The sequence below is a fragment of the Ctenopharyngodon idella genome, chromosome 1 (genome assembly GCF_019924925.1).
Source record: "Ctenopharyngodon idella isolate HZGC_01 chromosome 1, HZGC01, whole genome shotgun sequence".
Classification (NCBI taxonomy): Eukaryota; Metazoa; Chordata; class Actinopteri; order Cypriniformes; family Xenocyprididae; genus Ctenopharyngodon; species Ctenopharyngodon idella.
The window spans coordinates 17,977,563-17,989,591 of record NC_067220.1 but is presented as its reverse complement, the minus strand read 5'-3'; the positions used below and the strand labels follow the sequence as shown (position 1 = coordinate 17,989,591).

The 12,029-nt window shown below is 36.8% G+C and overlaps 1 protein-coding gene across 1 annotated transcript in view; it reads left to right on the top strand.

Moving 5' to 3' along the window:
• mtnr1aa (melatonin receptor 1A a) overlaps positions 1-12,029 on the top strand; it is a 46,455-nt gene that overhangs the window by 31,375 nt on the left and 3,051 nt on the right. The window lies entirely within an intron of this gene.

Genomic DNA, 12,029 nt, shown 5'->3' with positions numbered 1-12,029 from the left:
AAGTTGCACGCAGTCCTACGTCACCGGACTTAATCTTCACGGTACTTTTGACCATGATGGTAACGCAGACAGCAATGGGTCTGGGGGAGAAAAGTTCCTGGGACAAATTGTTCCGGGTAATTTCGGTGGAAAACCAGTTTGTGTACATTTTATAATTGTAAATCAAATATTAAACTCTAACCCTATCAAAGTGATTGCATTTCACTGACTTGGTTACCTGTGCTAATAACATGAATCAGTAGGGATGTAACGATACATCCGGAACCGGTTGAAAATCAATTAAAACGTGACGATTCAAGTCGGTTGAGATGCTAAATGAATCGCGATACATTTTGAGGTGGGGGTTTATATGAATGTATATCTGAGGAGAACTGACTGGGTTCAGAAAAGTTTAGATGGTATTTTCTTTTCATCTTACTTCCATACAATGCATTTTAAAGTAGTTTTAGCGCACAGCGCTGGTTTGTTTACAGCAGTAACCATGGAAGCGCTGTATTGCCGCTGTTCCATAAGCGCCACCTGCTGTCAAGACAGTGAATTTGCATTCTCATGCAGCCCGTCTGCTGTTATGAAGTTTTATGTAGCATAATTTCACAAAGCTAAAGTCTGAACATTTTTTTTCTTCAAATGTTAAAAAGTATACAATCTAATTTAAATTAAAAACTGCTCATGCTGCATGTATACAGCATCTTTGTTAGGATCGTAATTAAAATGCAGTGGTTGCCTCTAATTTTAAATGACTACAGATAGTTCAGCCTGTAATAGAGAACAAATAAACATCTTGTTCATCTAGCATATGAAGAGATTTTTTTATTTGTATTATTTATTTATTTGTTTGATTTAGGATCTGTTTTAAAATTTCAATTTAGTTTTGTTATAAAGATATTTCAATTTCACAAAGAAATATGCAGCATTTTGTCTGAGAAATAATAAAAAGACACTTTTTTTCTCATTTTGTAAAAAAAAATAAAATAGTGAGGAAATCGAATCGTGAAACCAGTATCGTGAATCGTATCGAATCGTGAGTTGAGTGAATCGTTACATCCCTATGAATCAGTGTCCATGTTTGGCTTCTAGCAGGTGAGGACACTTGTGCACAGAGGTGGAAGGGGGCTCTGGTAGCAGGGAGGGAGGTAACACACAGGGAGCTGCTTCTGAAAAATGAACCATAAGCTACTCAAAAGTTAACCAGTGTATCAATGAGAGTGGTGGCTGCAATCTAGTGAAACTGCCTTGAATGTGTGAAAGATGAGAAAAAGTATCTGAGAGAGCCCTACGCTGCGCTAGGCAGTTAGCTATGTCACCTATGCTGGTCCTCTAATGCGCCTTAAATGGGCCACTTTGAGGATGTCTTTTACTGTGATTTATACAATTAGTGATGTAAGTGCTAGAATTTGAAGCTTTTAATGTTTTGCAGCATGTTATGTTACTCTGGGTTTGGGGCCACAGGGGCTGTATTACAGAAACATTCCAACTCAGAATCCTATCCTCTCTGTTTAGTAACCATGGTAATTTCACTTACATGTTTTTTTTTCATTTCAACTTTATTTCTAGGCTCAAGGTCCATTAGAAAAGAAACATACAACAAACAACACACACACACACACACAAAAATACAATACACAACATTTAAAAAAGACAGTTATACCAATATTTTCTTATAGGTGAGTGGTATCGGACCACACTTTCCCTAGGATTTGACAACAGCATAATAATAGCATTCTGTGAATTATCCAGCCGACAAATAAATTTATACATCAAGTTTCTCATTAAAGCCATAAAAGTTGTTACTCTTGACATACAAAATAGATTACTTGCACTGTTTTTTTTTTTTTTTTTTTCAAAATAATTCTCATACAGTCATTGTCTGAAGCTTATATAAGCTGCACTTTTTTAAACTTAACCCAGAAAGGAGCAGTATAAAAAGAGGTACAATGTGCTCTAAAAAGGTTCATCTTGACCTGATCCGAACACATCTATTAGCTTGGGCATAGCATACGGCACAGCATGCTGCATGTTAGACTTAAAAACTTTTTCAAATCAATAAATCAAGAATTACAATAGAAAGTTTCTGTAATACAACCTCAGGACCCTATTTAATGTAGAATAGCATATTTAAAATGCTTTTAAAACCATTAAAATTATTTTTTATTTCTAATGATAATGTTAGATTTGTACATATGTACACTACCATTTAAAAGTTTGGAGTCCGTAATATGTATTTTTTAATTAAATTAATACTTTTATTGAGCATGGATGCATTTAGTTGATAAAAAAAAGCAATTACAGTAAAGGCTCTTACATTGTTACAAATATCTATATATGTAATGGAGGCAAGCTAGTAGTCGCTGTGCGAGTAAACCTCACTCCTCTGATCTCAAGAGATGCTCTAGCGACTGACGCTAGGGGTTGCAGCCTTTAGCCTCCTTGTTAGAGCGTCCGACTTGAGGCCCACGCAGAACGGGGCGAGGTGGACCTGGGTAGAGGGGTTACATACATACATACATACATACATATATATATATATATATATATATATTAGTCTCTTGCTCAACAAGGCTGCATTTATTTGATCAAAAGATCAGCTTTTTTGATCAACTTATTATTAAAAATACTGAACAGTTGTATGTATATATATATATATATATATATATATATATATAGCACGTTAGATTTAATCACCATTGGCAGCGCGATTTATTGTAATGCTTTTTTTCCATGAAAAAGCCATGCGGATGCACACCCCATGTAAAGATGATAATTCCGCAAATAACTGCAATTGCAGGTTTCAAACAGAGATGGCGACAAAGAGGCAAAACTTACGGACTGCAGCTTTAATGTGTAATATCTCATAATATTGACTATTAAACAAAGACATTTTTTTGAGCGCCATACATGCACACTTTCAATGTGAATAAATAAACGTATCTTAATTCAACTAAGGAGCGGAGACATCTATGAAGACATCATTTATAAGACACCATTCACTTCACCTTCACCTCACTACTGTTGTGGGCTACTAAATTGCGTGTGTCATATGCAGCATGTTGTAAAGTCATCCTTCACACATAATGCCATATAATCTTTAACAGTGTTTAGGTAATTCTGATTCTAAATATGGCCACAAAGCTTCTGGCAGCTGCAGTTTCATGCCGCATGTGTGTAGACGCTAATGTGTTAATGTGTCTCTGTGTGCCCTTGTCCCTCAGTTTAACTCCACGCTAGCAGCGTGGCATCATGGTTGGAGGGGTTGGTGGTTTTGAATTTCAATGCTGTTTACTGAAGGGAGTTAATCAGACAGATTACTGTGCTCACAGTCTCAGTGTAACACCTTGTTGCCTCTGACTGCTGCACTAAACCCAATGACTGAAAACTATTTGACCTTGCTTTGTCTGTGTGCCCTTGGGGGAATCCATGACAGTAAAAGAGAGCTATTTCCATTCAGATGCATAAATAAAATTCAATGTCCCTGCATACTTCCACTTTTCCTCTCTTCAGCCTGTGTATATGTACTTCTAAGGTGCAGTACTGTTATTGATATCCATAGAGCCCTCAAAGTGCTTCTTTTGTTTTCAAACATACTCAAAATTGCCCATCACTGTATACAGAGCATTGGGGAGAGATTGAGGCTCGTCATTACTGTCTGACTGCCTTTCTCGTTTATAAACATGATATCAGTATCAGCCCAAATCAAATAACTTCATGCAGGCTTCCTGCTATGGTAGACTGCATAGGTGAAAGGGCTTCTGCTGACACAGTAATCAGCTTGGAAAAAAACTAGAGGCTATTTCTGTCACAGGTTCCCTTTTTGTTTCAGAAAGACACATTAAGGGACAATAGCCAACTGGGTGCTGAAAAGAGAGGGTAATTGGTTGATAATTAGCTGAAAACCTAGAGGTTTTTATTTTATTGACTGTACTGGAGTCATTATGAATGTTAGATTTTTAAGCCACCCACTTGCAGTAATATACTCCCCATTGTGTTCACTTGCAGTTTCCGCTCATAGAGTCATTGCCATTAATTTTTTTTTTTTTTTTTTTTACTGTAGCATTAATCTTATGTTAAAGGGGTCATGAATTGAGAAATATTATACAAAAATATTTTGACATAAGTTTAAGAACTCAAACAATTGTTAGTCCAAAAACAGCTTTTATTGAAATCAAGCTCAGAAAACAACTTGTTTCGTTTTTTGTCACATTACATCATAGTGCAATGAAAGACCATCTCTGCAGAAGATCAATGCCCATTTCAACATCATTGCCTCTTTAGCCCCGCCCACCAATTCGCGTAATTGTGAGATAAACACAGGATTAATCAAGCAACAAAACGATGCCTCTGAGAATTACAAGACGCTTTGAAGTGCCAAGTTATGGAAAAACATTCTTTGCATTGCCCTAGTGGTGCCCTAGTAGTAATTTTCAAAATTATTTTAATATGTAAAACTGATACCCAATCATAGCAGTGGGCATTTACTTCCAAGTCTTTCATGTGACACCCAACAAAATGGAGTGTTTGAAAGTGAGGGTCAAAAACAAGATAGAAAATAGCTTATTACTTCTAAATTATTATTATTTTTTTTTTAATGTAAAAATCTTCATAACATTATAATTGGACCTCAGAGAACATTATAAAATAATAAAAAGCTCATGACCCCTTTAAGAGATCTCTCTCATTCACAGACCCATTTAAGGTGCCATGCAGTGCCATGACATGCAGAGAACTGCAAAGTTACTTAAAGCTTGTAGCATGAGGACCGTCCAAAAGACAGATAGTGATTCATGCAAAATTAACATCTAACTGAATAGTGAATCATAAGGAATTTCATAATGATTCTGATTCCGCTTTAATAATTCCAGTTACTGATTCCATTCCAACAGTTGTTTTTATTATTCTTTTTGCACCTTTTCTGTTCAATTACAGTACAAGGTGACTTCAGATTTTAGACAGCAGGTTTCCACAAAAACATTTAACAGCACAACTATTTTCTATATTTATAGTACTAAGAATTGTTTCTTGAGCAACATATTAGCATATCAGATTGATTTCTGAAGGGTCATGTGGCATTTAAGACTGGAGTTAATGCTGCTGAAAATTCAGCTTTGCTATCACAGGAATAAATTGCATTTAAAAATATACAGTATTAAAATAGAAAACATTTTAAATTGTAATAATATTTTGCAGTATTACAGTTTTTATTATTTTGGTCACATAAATCCAGGCACTGTACTCCTAGTTTGTTGTTATGTGAAATGTATTATGCATAGTCAGCATTACAGTATATCAGCCATGCTGCTTTCTAGATATCGACATCAGTCATTGATAAACCAATGTTGGTCTACCACTATTTTTAATTGATGTAAACAATGAATCAAACACTTGACGGTTGATTACCAGAAAATAAGATGCATACAGGTTGTCATGATGACAGCAATAAATGTTTTAAGGTGTTCAATCCTGATCCTGGAGGGCCACTGTCCTACAGAGTTTAGTTCCAATCCCAAGTAAACACACATGAACTGTGTTCGAAATTGCATCCGCTACCCACATTCACTATTCCCTACATTGCTTCACTTGAAGGAATGAATTAAAACGAGTGTGCAAATTCGGACACTGAGCGCGCCGGAAGGACTGCTGCTTTTGCATAGTTTGTGCTTGCTGTTTGATAATTATTTGAAATTTAGCAAACTGGCAGCTCCAGTAGTAATGAAGATATTTATCTTCAACTCTGTCATGGAAACTATCATGGATAAACCTTAATTTAACAAATCAATTAAAAAGGAATTTATACCTATATGATATTACGCTGTACCCACATTGGACCCACGGTGTGGAAAATGGATGGATGGATGATTGAGCTGCAGGCGCCATCTCCTGGCAACACGTGGGAATTAATTTGGCGTGACCATCACAGTGCGTTATGGGTATTCTCTAGCCGTTGAGCGTACATCGGTTGTACACTCATTATTGCGGTGCATTGTGGGATTGAATGAGTGCACTTGATAATGTCCAATATGGTTTCGGACACCACTACAAGTGGCTGTCCCTTCAAATAGTGCCCTATTTAAGGGTATAGGAGGCGATTTCAGACACAGCTTAGAATTACTAGGAACTTCCATGAGAAGGATTGGATACCCCTGCTCTAAAATGTGTGTCACATATAGTATTTTATTATGTTGTCCGCATGAGTGGAAGAATGCAGACATTTAAGAACCATTGGTTTGTTGAATTAAATTCAGTCATGCTGATATCCCTAAAATTTACATATATCGCTGAATCCATTCAAAAATTGTTTCACCCAATCAGTTTGGAATTTTTTTCCCATTTCAACAGCTCAAGAAGCGATCTAGAACATTGTTTATATGTAAAGTAGAGTGATATTCATAATAATGTATTTCTACAGTAAACAGTATTCAGAATCTTAATTGTAAAGTAGTCAAGTGTAAATGTAATGTATGCAGGCAATTACAGTGCTGTCGTCCTCAGTTGATGCATCCGTAAAATGGCATTGCCTTGACATATTGAAATGTAGTCATATTCGTGAGGCATTTAACATACATTAACATGCATTATCCTGAAGGTTATGCATAATGACCCGCTGGAAGGAAGCTGCCACATGTTTTGACCTTGTCGATATGGCGACCTGTTGACCTATCTCCTATTTCACAATTTGAGTGCTGACCCTAGGCATTCTGCTCTAATTAAGATGATGCCTTCGCAAGGATATTGGCCGCACCTGACGAGTTGGGCCATGCCTGAAGCAGCCCTGACTTTTAACATGTGAATGACCTTTCCATACGTTAGATGGAAGACACTGTAAAAAGATGATATGCACATGCTAATGTGATTCACCCTTGCTGGAAGATTACAAAGTGTTTAGTGGTTAGAGGGAATGCCAGGGGCAGTTTGTTTAAGGGCGGTCACAGACTCATTAAAAGTACTGAGTCTCATATCTTTCTGCTAATATGCTTCTGTCACTTGTCAGTCTGCGTACTACTCACATCCTGAAATCCCACAAGAGAAAACATTTCAGAGTTTGGGACCCAACTGGAACAAGTAATGGGGAAAATGAGGAATGTCTTCCATGAGCCAGAGTCCTATCTACTTGTAAGCTAAATAAAGTGGTTTGAGTGACACCTTAAGCTCTGATAACCCAAACTTGCAGAATGGAAGCAAAGCCAGGCTGATGGCATTACATTCACTTGAGACTTGACAGTTTGACTTTGTCAAGGACAATTCTTTGATTTCTTCCATTCCTCCTTCCGTCTGTAAGAACGAAGGCTGCATAGCCTCCATCATCTACCCCTCTTAGTCACAAATAAGCTGAGTGCACCACTGAAGTCGTCATGGAGACAACCCAAGTAACCTCTGCTGTCAGTGTGCATCAAGACTTAACCTGTAATGTCTCCATCCGAAGTATTGAGTCTGGACAACCCGTGACTGCTGGGAGATTCAAAACAAACTTGTTTTGTGAACATTTGAATGTCTCCATGGGTAAGTGTACTGTATGTTTAGATTCAGATAGGAGATCACTAATGGGATAGTTCACCTCAAAACGAAAATTCTGTCATAATTTACTCTCTCTCATGTTGTTCCAAACCTGTAGAACGTTCTTTCTTCTGTGGAACACAGAAGAAGATATTTTGAATGTTTCAACTGTTTTTGTCAACATAGGCCTTTTGGGGAAAAAGTCCCTCTACCGACATTGTTGCAAAAATGTACACTCTAAAAAAAAAAAAAAGTCTAAAAAAGTGCTATATACATGTAGCACCATATCTTTAAAGGTGCTCTACAGCACCTTTGTCGAATGGTGATATGTAGAACCCATAAGAGGTGCCATATCCCATTTTATTTCTTCAACAAAAATGGTGCTAAACAGCACCAACAGTGTTTCTTTGGCTTGTAAAAAACCTTTAAAGGGGCTTAACAGGTTCTGTATATGGAAGCGGTGCTATATACTGTAGCACCTCAGTCATCCCAAAGAACCGGTGAAGAACCGCTGAAGAACCACTGAAGATTTGGTGCTATAGAGCCCTATGATTACAAGCCAAAGAACCACTTTTAGTACTATATAGCACCATTTTTTTTTTTTTTTTTTTTAAGAGTGTACCTCAAACTTAAATGATCACTAGTGGCACTAAAACACCACCAACCTTTATTTTATTTCGCATGAATTATGATTACAGGGGCAGATTGTCAATTAATAAAGAGTTATTTTTGCGCTGTTCCTAGCACAATGCTATGTTATGACCTTTTACCATAGTGCATGATTTTTAAATTAATACATTTTGATGCATTATATAACCAGCTATATGGCTTTTCTGAGGTAGTAAACTTGCTCGGTAGCTCACCTAGTACAGCACTCACTTGTGATGCTGAGCGCTCAGGTTTGAGTCCCATGAAACACAAATCATAATAACAGAGCTCAAAGGCTAAAATGACATAGTTGCTTCAACAAATGTGTTTTTATTTTGTTTACACTGTAGGTTAGGGTAGGGATTAGTTTATGTGGTACATTATTTGCAAATGTGATAGCATTATCCTTTAGTTTTAGCACAACTCATCAGACATTTCATTTACAAACTGCCTCGATAACCACTAATAAAACGTTGCCAGATTCAGATCTGTTTTGGGAAAAATTTAACACACTTTAACATACCACTCACTGGACATTTAAATTTGCTAGTAACATTTTGTAGAAACGTCACCACAGACACGTTTTTCCAATAATTCTGTGTGGGTTTTTGTCCATATTATTAGTCATTGGGGTACAAAACAGCACTGGACCCCACTGAACTTCAGTGTATTAATAACAGAAAAAAAAACTAAAAAAAAAAATTACAAATATCTTCCTTTATGATCTTGAAGCTTAGAACGACACCAGGGTGAGTAAATGACAGAACTATGATGAGTGAACTATCCCTTTAAGCTTTACATTAGAATGTAAATAGAAGAAATGGAGGCGGAGCCTCTATAAGTCACATGGTGTCCAGTATTCTGCCTCCAAGGAGGATGCTCTGAGAAATGACTTCTGGTATTTAAGAACAGCCAAGGTTATTTGCCTGAAAAGCATGGATGATATTTGTGCAAATGGTGAGAAAGTTTGTGTGTATGTGCCCCTATGTGGATGGCATGTCAACGGTGTGCTCAAGGGGATGTTTGAGTGACAGCTTTGCTTTAGGCCACTGCAAGATAATCGTCAAGACGGACTGCCACTACTCGTAAATTAGTGCTTCTGTTCTACGCTTTGACAACACTACTGACACGTGCTGACATTGCGAGGGGGCTGCGAGACAGCTGACACACAAGGACGGGTTCATGTGCCCATTTCTCAATGACTTATCAACATCCTGATTTCCAAGAGTTTGTCTCAAAGGCAAATAAGACCTTTTCACTGCAAATTTACCTTAAAGATGATATGCACTCTAGTGACGTTACCCTAATGAGAGTTTAAGAAGTCTAGGAGACATGATAGATATTCTCAGATGTTTTTAAGTAGCAACTTTTCTGTTCTTCTGCGAACTCCATTGCACCCTCTTGTGGCAACCCCAGTTTCATAACCCCTGATTTAGACACAAAGGAGACAATTGTTGTCAAACAGAAAGAAAAACATATTAGATTGTCCAGATTGTTCATTGCAGACTTTGGTATCTTGTTAAACTGATCCCTTATGTGAGACTATCTGTGTCTTTGCTCAGCAGAAAAATCTGCTTTCCAAATAGTTTTATTGTTGTCTAGGGGAAATAAAGGATTTTAAAGAGTTCTCTTTTGTGCCTTTTCTTTCCTTTTTGTAAATTAAATTCAATGCTATTGTAATGTAATAAGTCTAGATATATGGTATTGTGTGTTTATGTATGAGACATAAAGCCTCTGTGTTGGCATTCACATGCGTTTTTCTTACACAATCTTCAGAGAGCTATATAGAGTGCAACTCAGCTGCAACTGCCTTTAGTGTTTCCCTCTTGATTACAATGTTAGTTAATTATTTCAGCTTTATACACAATGTCAAGTCCTTGTGCCTGGCGGCAATTAGAGATGTGCATTCATTAAAACCTCCCATGTTCTTTAACTAATGCAGCCATCAGCTATAGGCCATGCCTAACCATCCACACAATGGGGGAAACTAATTAATAATTGCACACTCTCACATTTATAAACACCCATGTGCACCTTCCTTTATATGGCACACATTCTGTGGATTGATGGAGGCAAATGTTTGGAGTGCAGCTCATGCATATGATTATGGGGCAATAAAGGTTTACTGAACTCCTGAAAGACTTCGTAAACATATTTTGTTTACATGATAAAAATGAAAAGTTACTATGTGAGTAGGCTGCTTCTGAAAGCTGAAAAATGCTTCCTCTGCAGGCAGCATACGGAAGGCAACAAGGCATGTCCTGATCGATTTTTTTTTTTTTTTTTTTTTTTTTTTTTTAAGGCAGCATAGATGTATTCTTTGCTGTCTATGATATCCCACATTTCTGTGTGCTTGATTCTGTGACAGTTGAGCTAAAAAAAATTAAATCTGAAAGTTGCGTTGCGTTCAGTTTGTGTGTAAATGTACATTTTTGACAAACGTTTTCCACTTTTTTTTTTGTAATTTCTAGTGAAAAATTAGCATTACAATAATCGCCAGAGCTCTCTCTATTTTGCTGTAGATCATTAAAAGTCTATGCTGCCTCAGAAGTCTGTCCAAAATCAGTTTCGAGAAGTAACTTAATTCACAAACGCTGCCTTTAAAGTAGGTTTCCATTACAGATTTGCGAAAAACTTTTGCGATATTTTCTAAATGTCGATAAAATCGATTGCGAAATGACCGTGTTTCCATTAGCTGATGCAATGGTACTAAAATGTAATTTTTTTCTCTCACGATAAGTCATTTAAAAAAATCATGGCAACGGATGTTAGTAGGTTTAAGTATATCGCAGCCACTGCACTAGCCATTATTTTTAATCGAAGACGTAGGCATGTTATCCAAGTATTAATGGCAAGGAAAGCCCCTTACATTTGGGAGTGGTCACACATGTGTTTCTGAGTGTTTCTCCCTTCTATCTGCTTCAAGGTCTTGATAAATTGTGGCATTTCTTTGTTGTTTAGAATCCAGTATTCCCGTAATTCTTTTGTCTTTTATGAGTTTAATAAAGAACTCTGTCTCATCTTCTGTCCAAACATACCGTGCCATCTTTAAAGAATGATTGATTTTTACCTCTGCCAGGTGACCTGTAAATGCAAAATGTAAATGTGAATGTAAATACCTGTAAATGCGTTTCCATTGCAGTTTTGCGAAATATTTATATTTTGAATTGCTTGAAAAACCACCTCATGTGAGTGTAAAAACTTGTTTGCGATATACATATGTAAGTTTTTGTGTAAGTTTTTGCGAAATTGACGTGTTTCCATTGGGCATATTTTCAATTTTCAATTTGAAGGTAATGGAAACGCAGCTATTGTCTGACTGTAGAAAAATCCAACTTCTATTCTATGCACTTGAATTACATTTTCCTGTGTTTGGTCAAAACATGGGGAATTATGAGGATGTGTACATTTAATTGTGCTTTAGAATTAAAGGATAAAACATCTGTGTTCAACTATTCACTGATAAGAAAGACATGCTCTTTTGGGAATTTGTTTCTTTAAGTTAGAATAACAGTTTTTTTTTAAAGGGATAGTTCACCTAAAACTGAAAATTCTGTCATCATTTACTCACCCTCAAGTTGTTCCAAACCTGTATGAGTTCCTTTATTCTGTTGAATATCAAAGATATTTTGAAGAATGTCGGTGGCCAGACATTTGACGGTAGTCATTGACTTCCATAGTATTTATTTCCCTACTATGGAAGTCACTGGCTACCATGTCTGGTTACCGACATTCTTCAACATATCTTCTCTTGTGTTCAACAGAAGAAAGAAACTCATACAGGTTTGGACAACATGTCCTCCAACCAATACGCCCATATAGGTCGTTTGTCACTTCCCTGAAATATGACTAAAGTTGTGCCCCTATCGACAACAGGACACTTTCATTTTAATGGA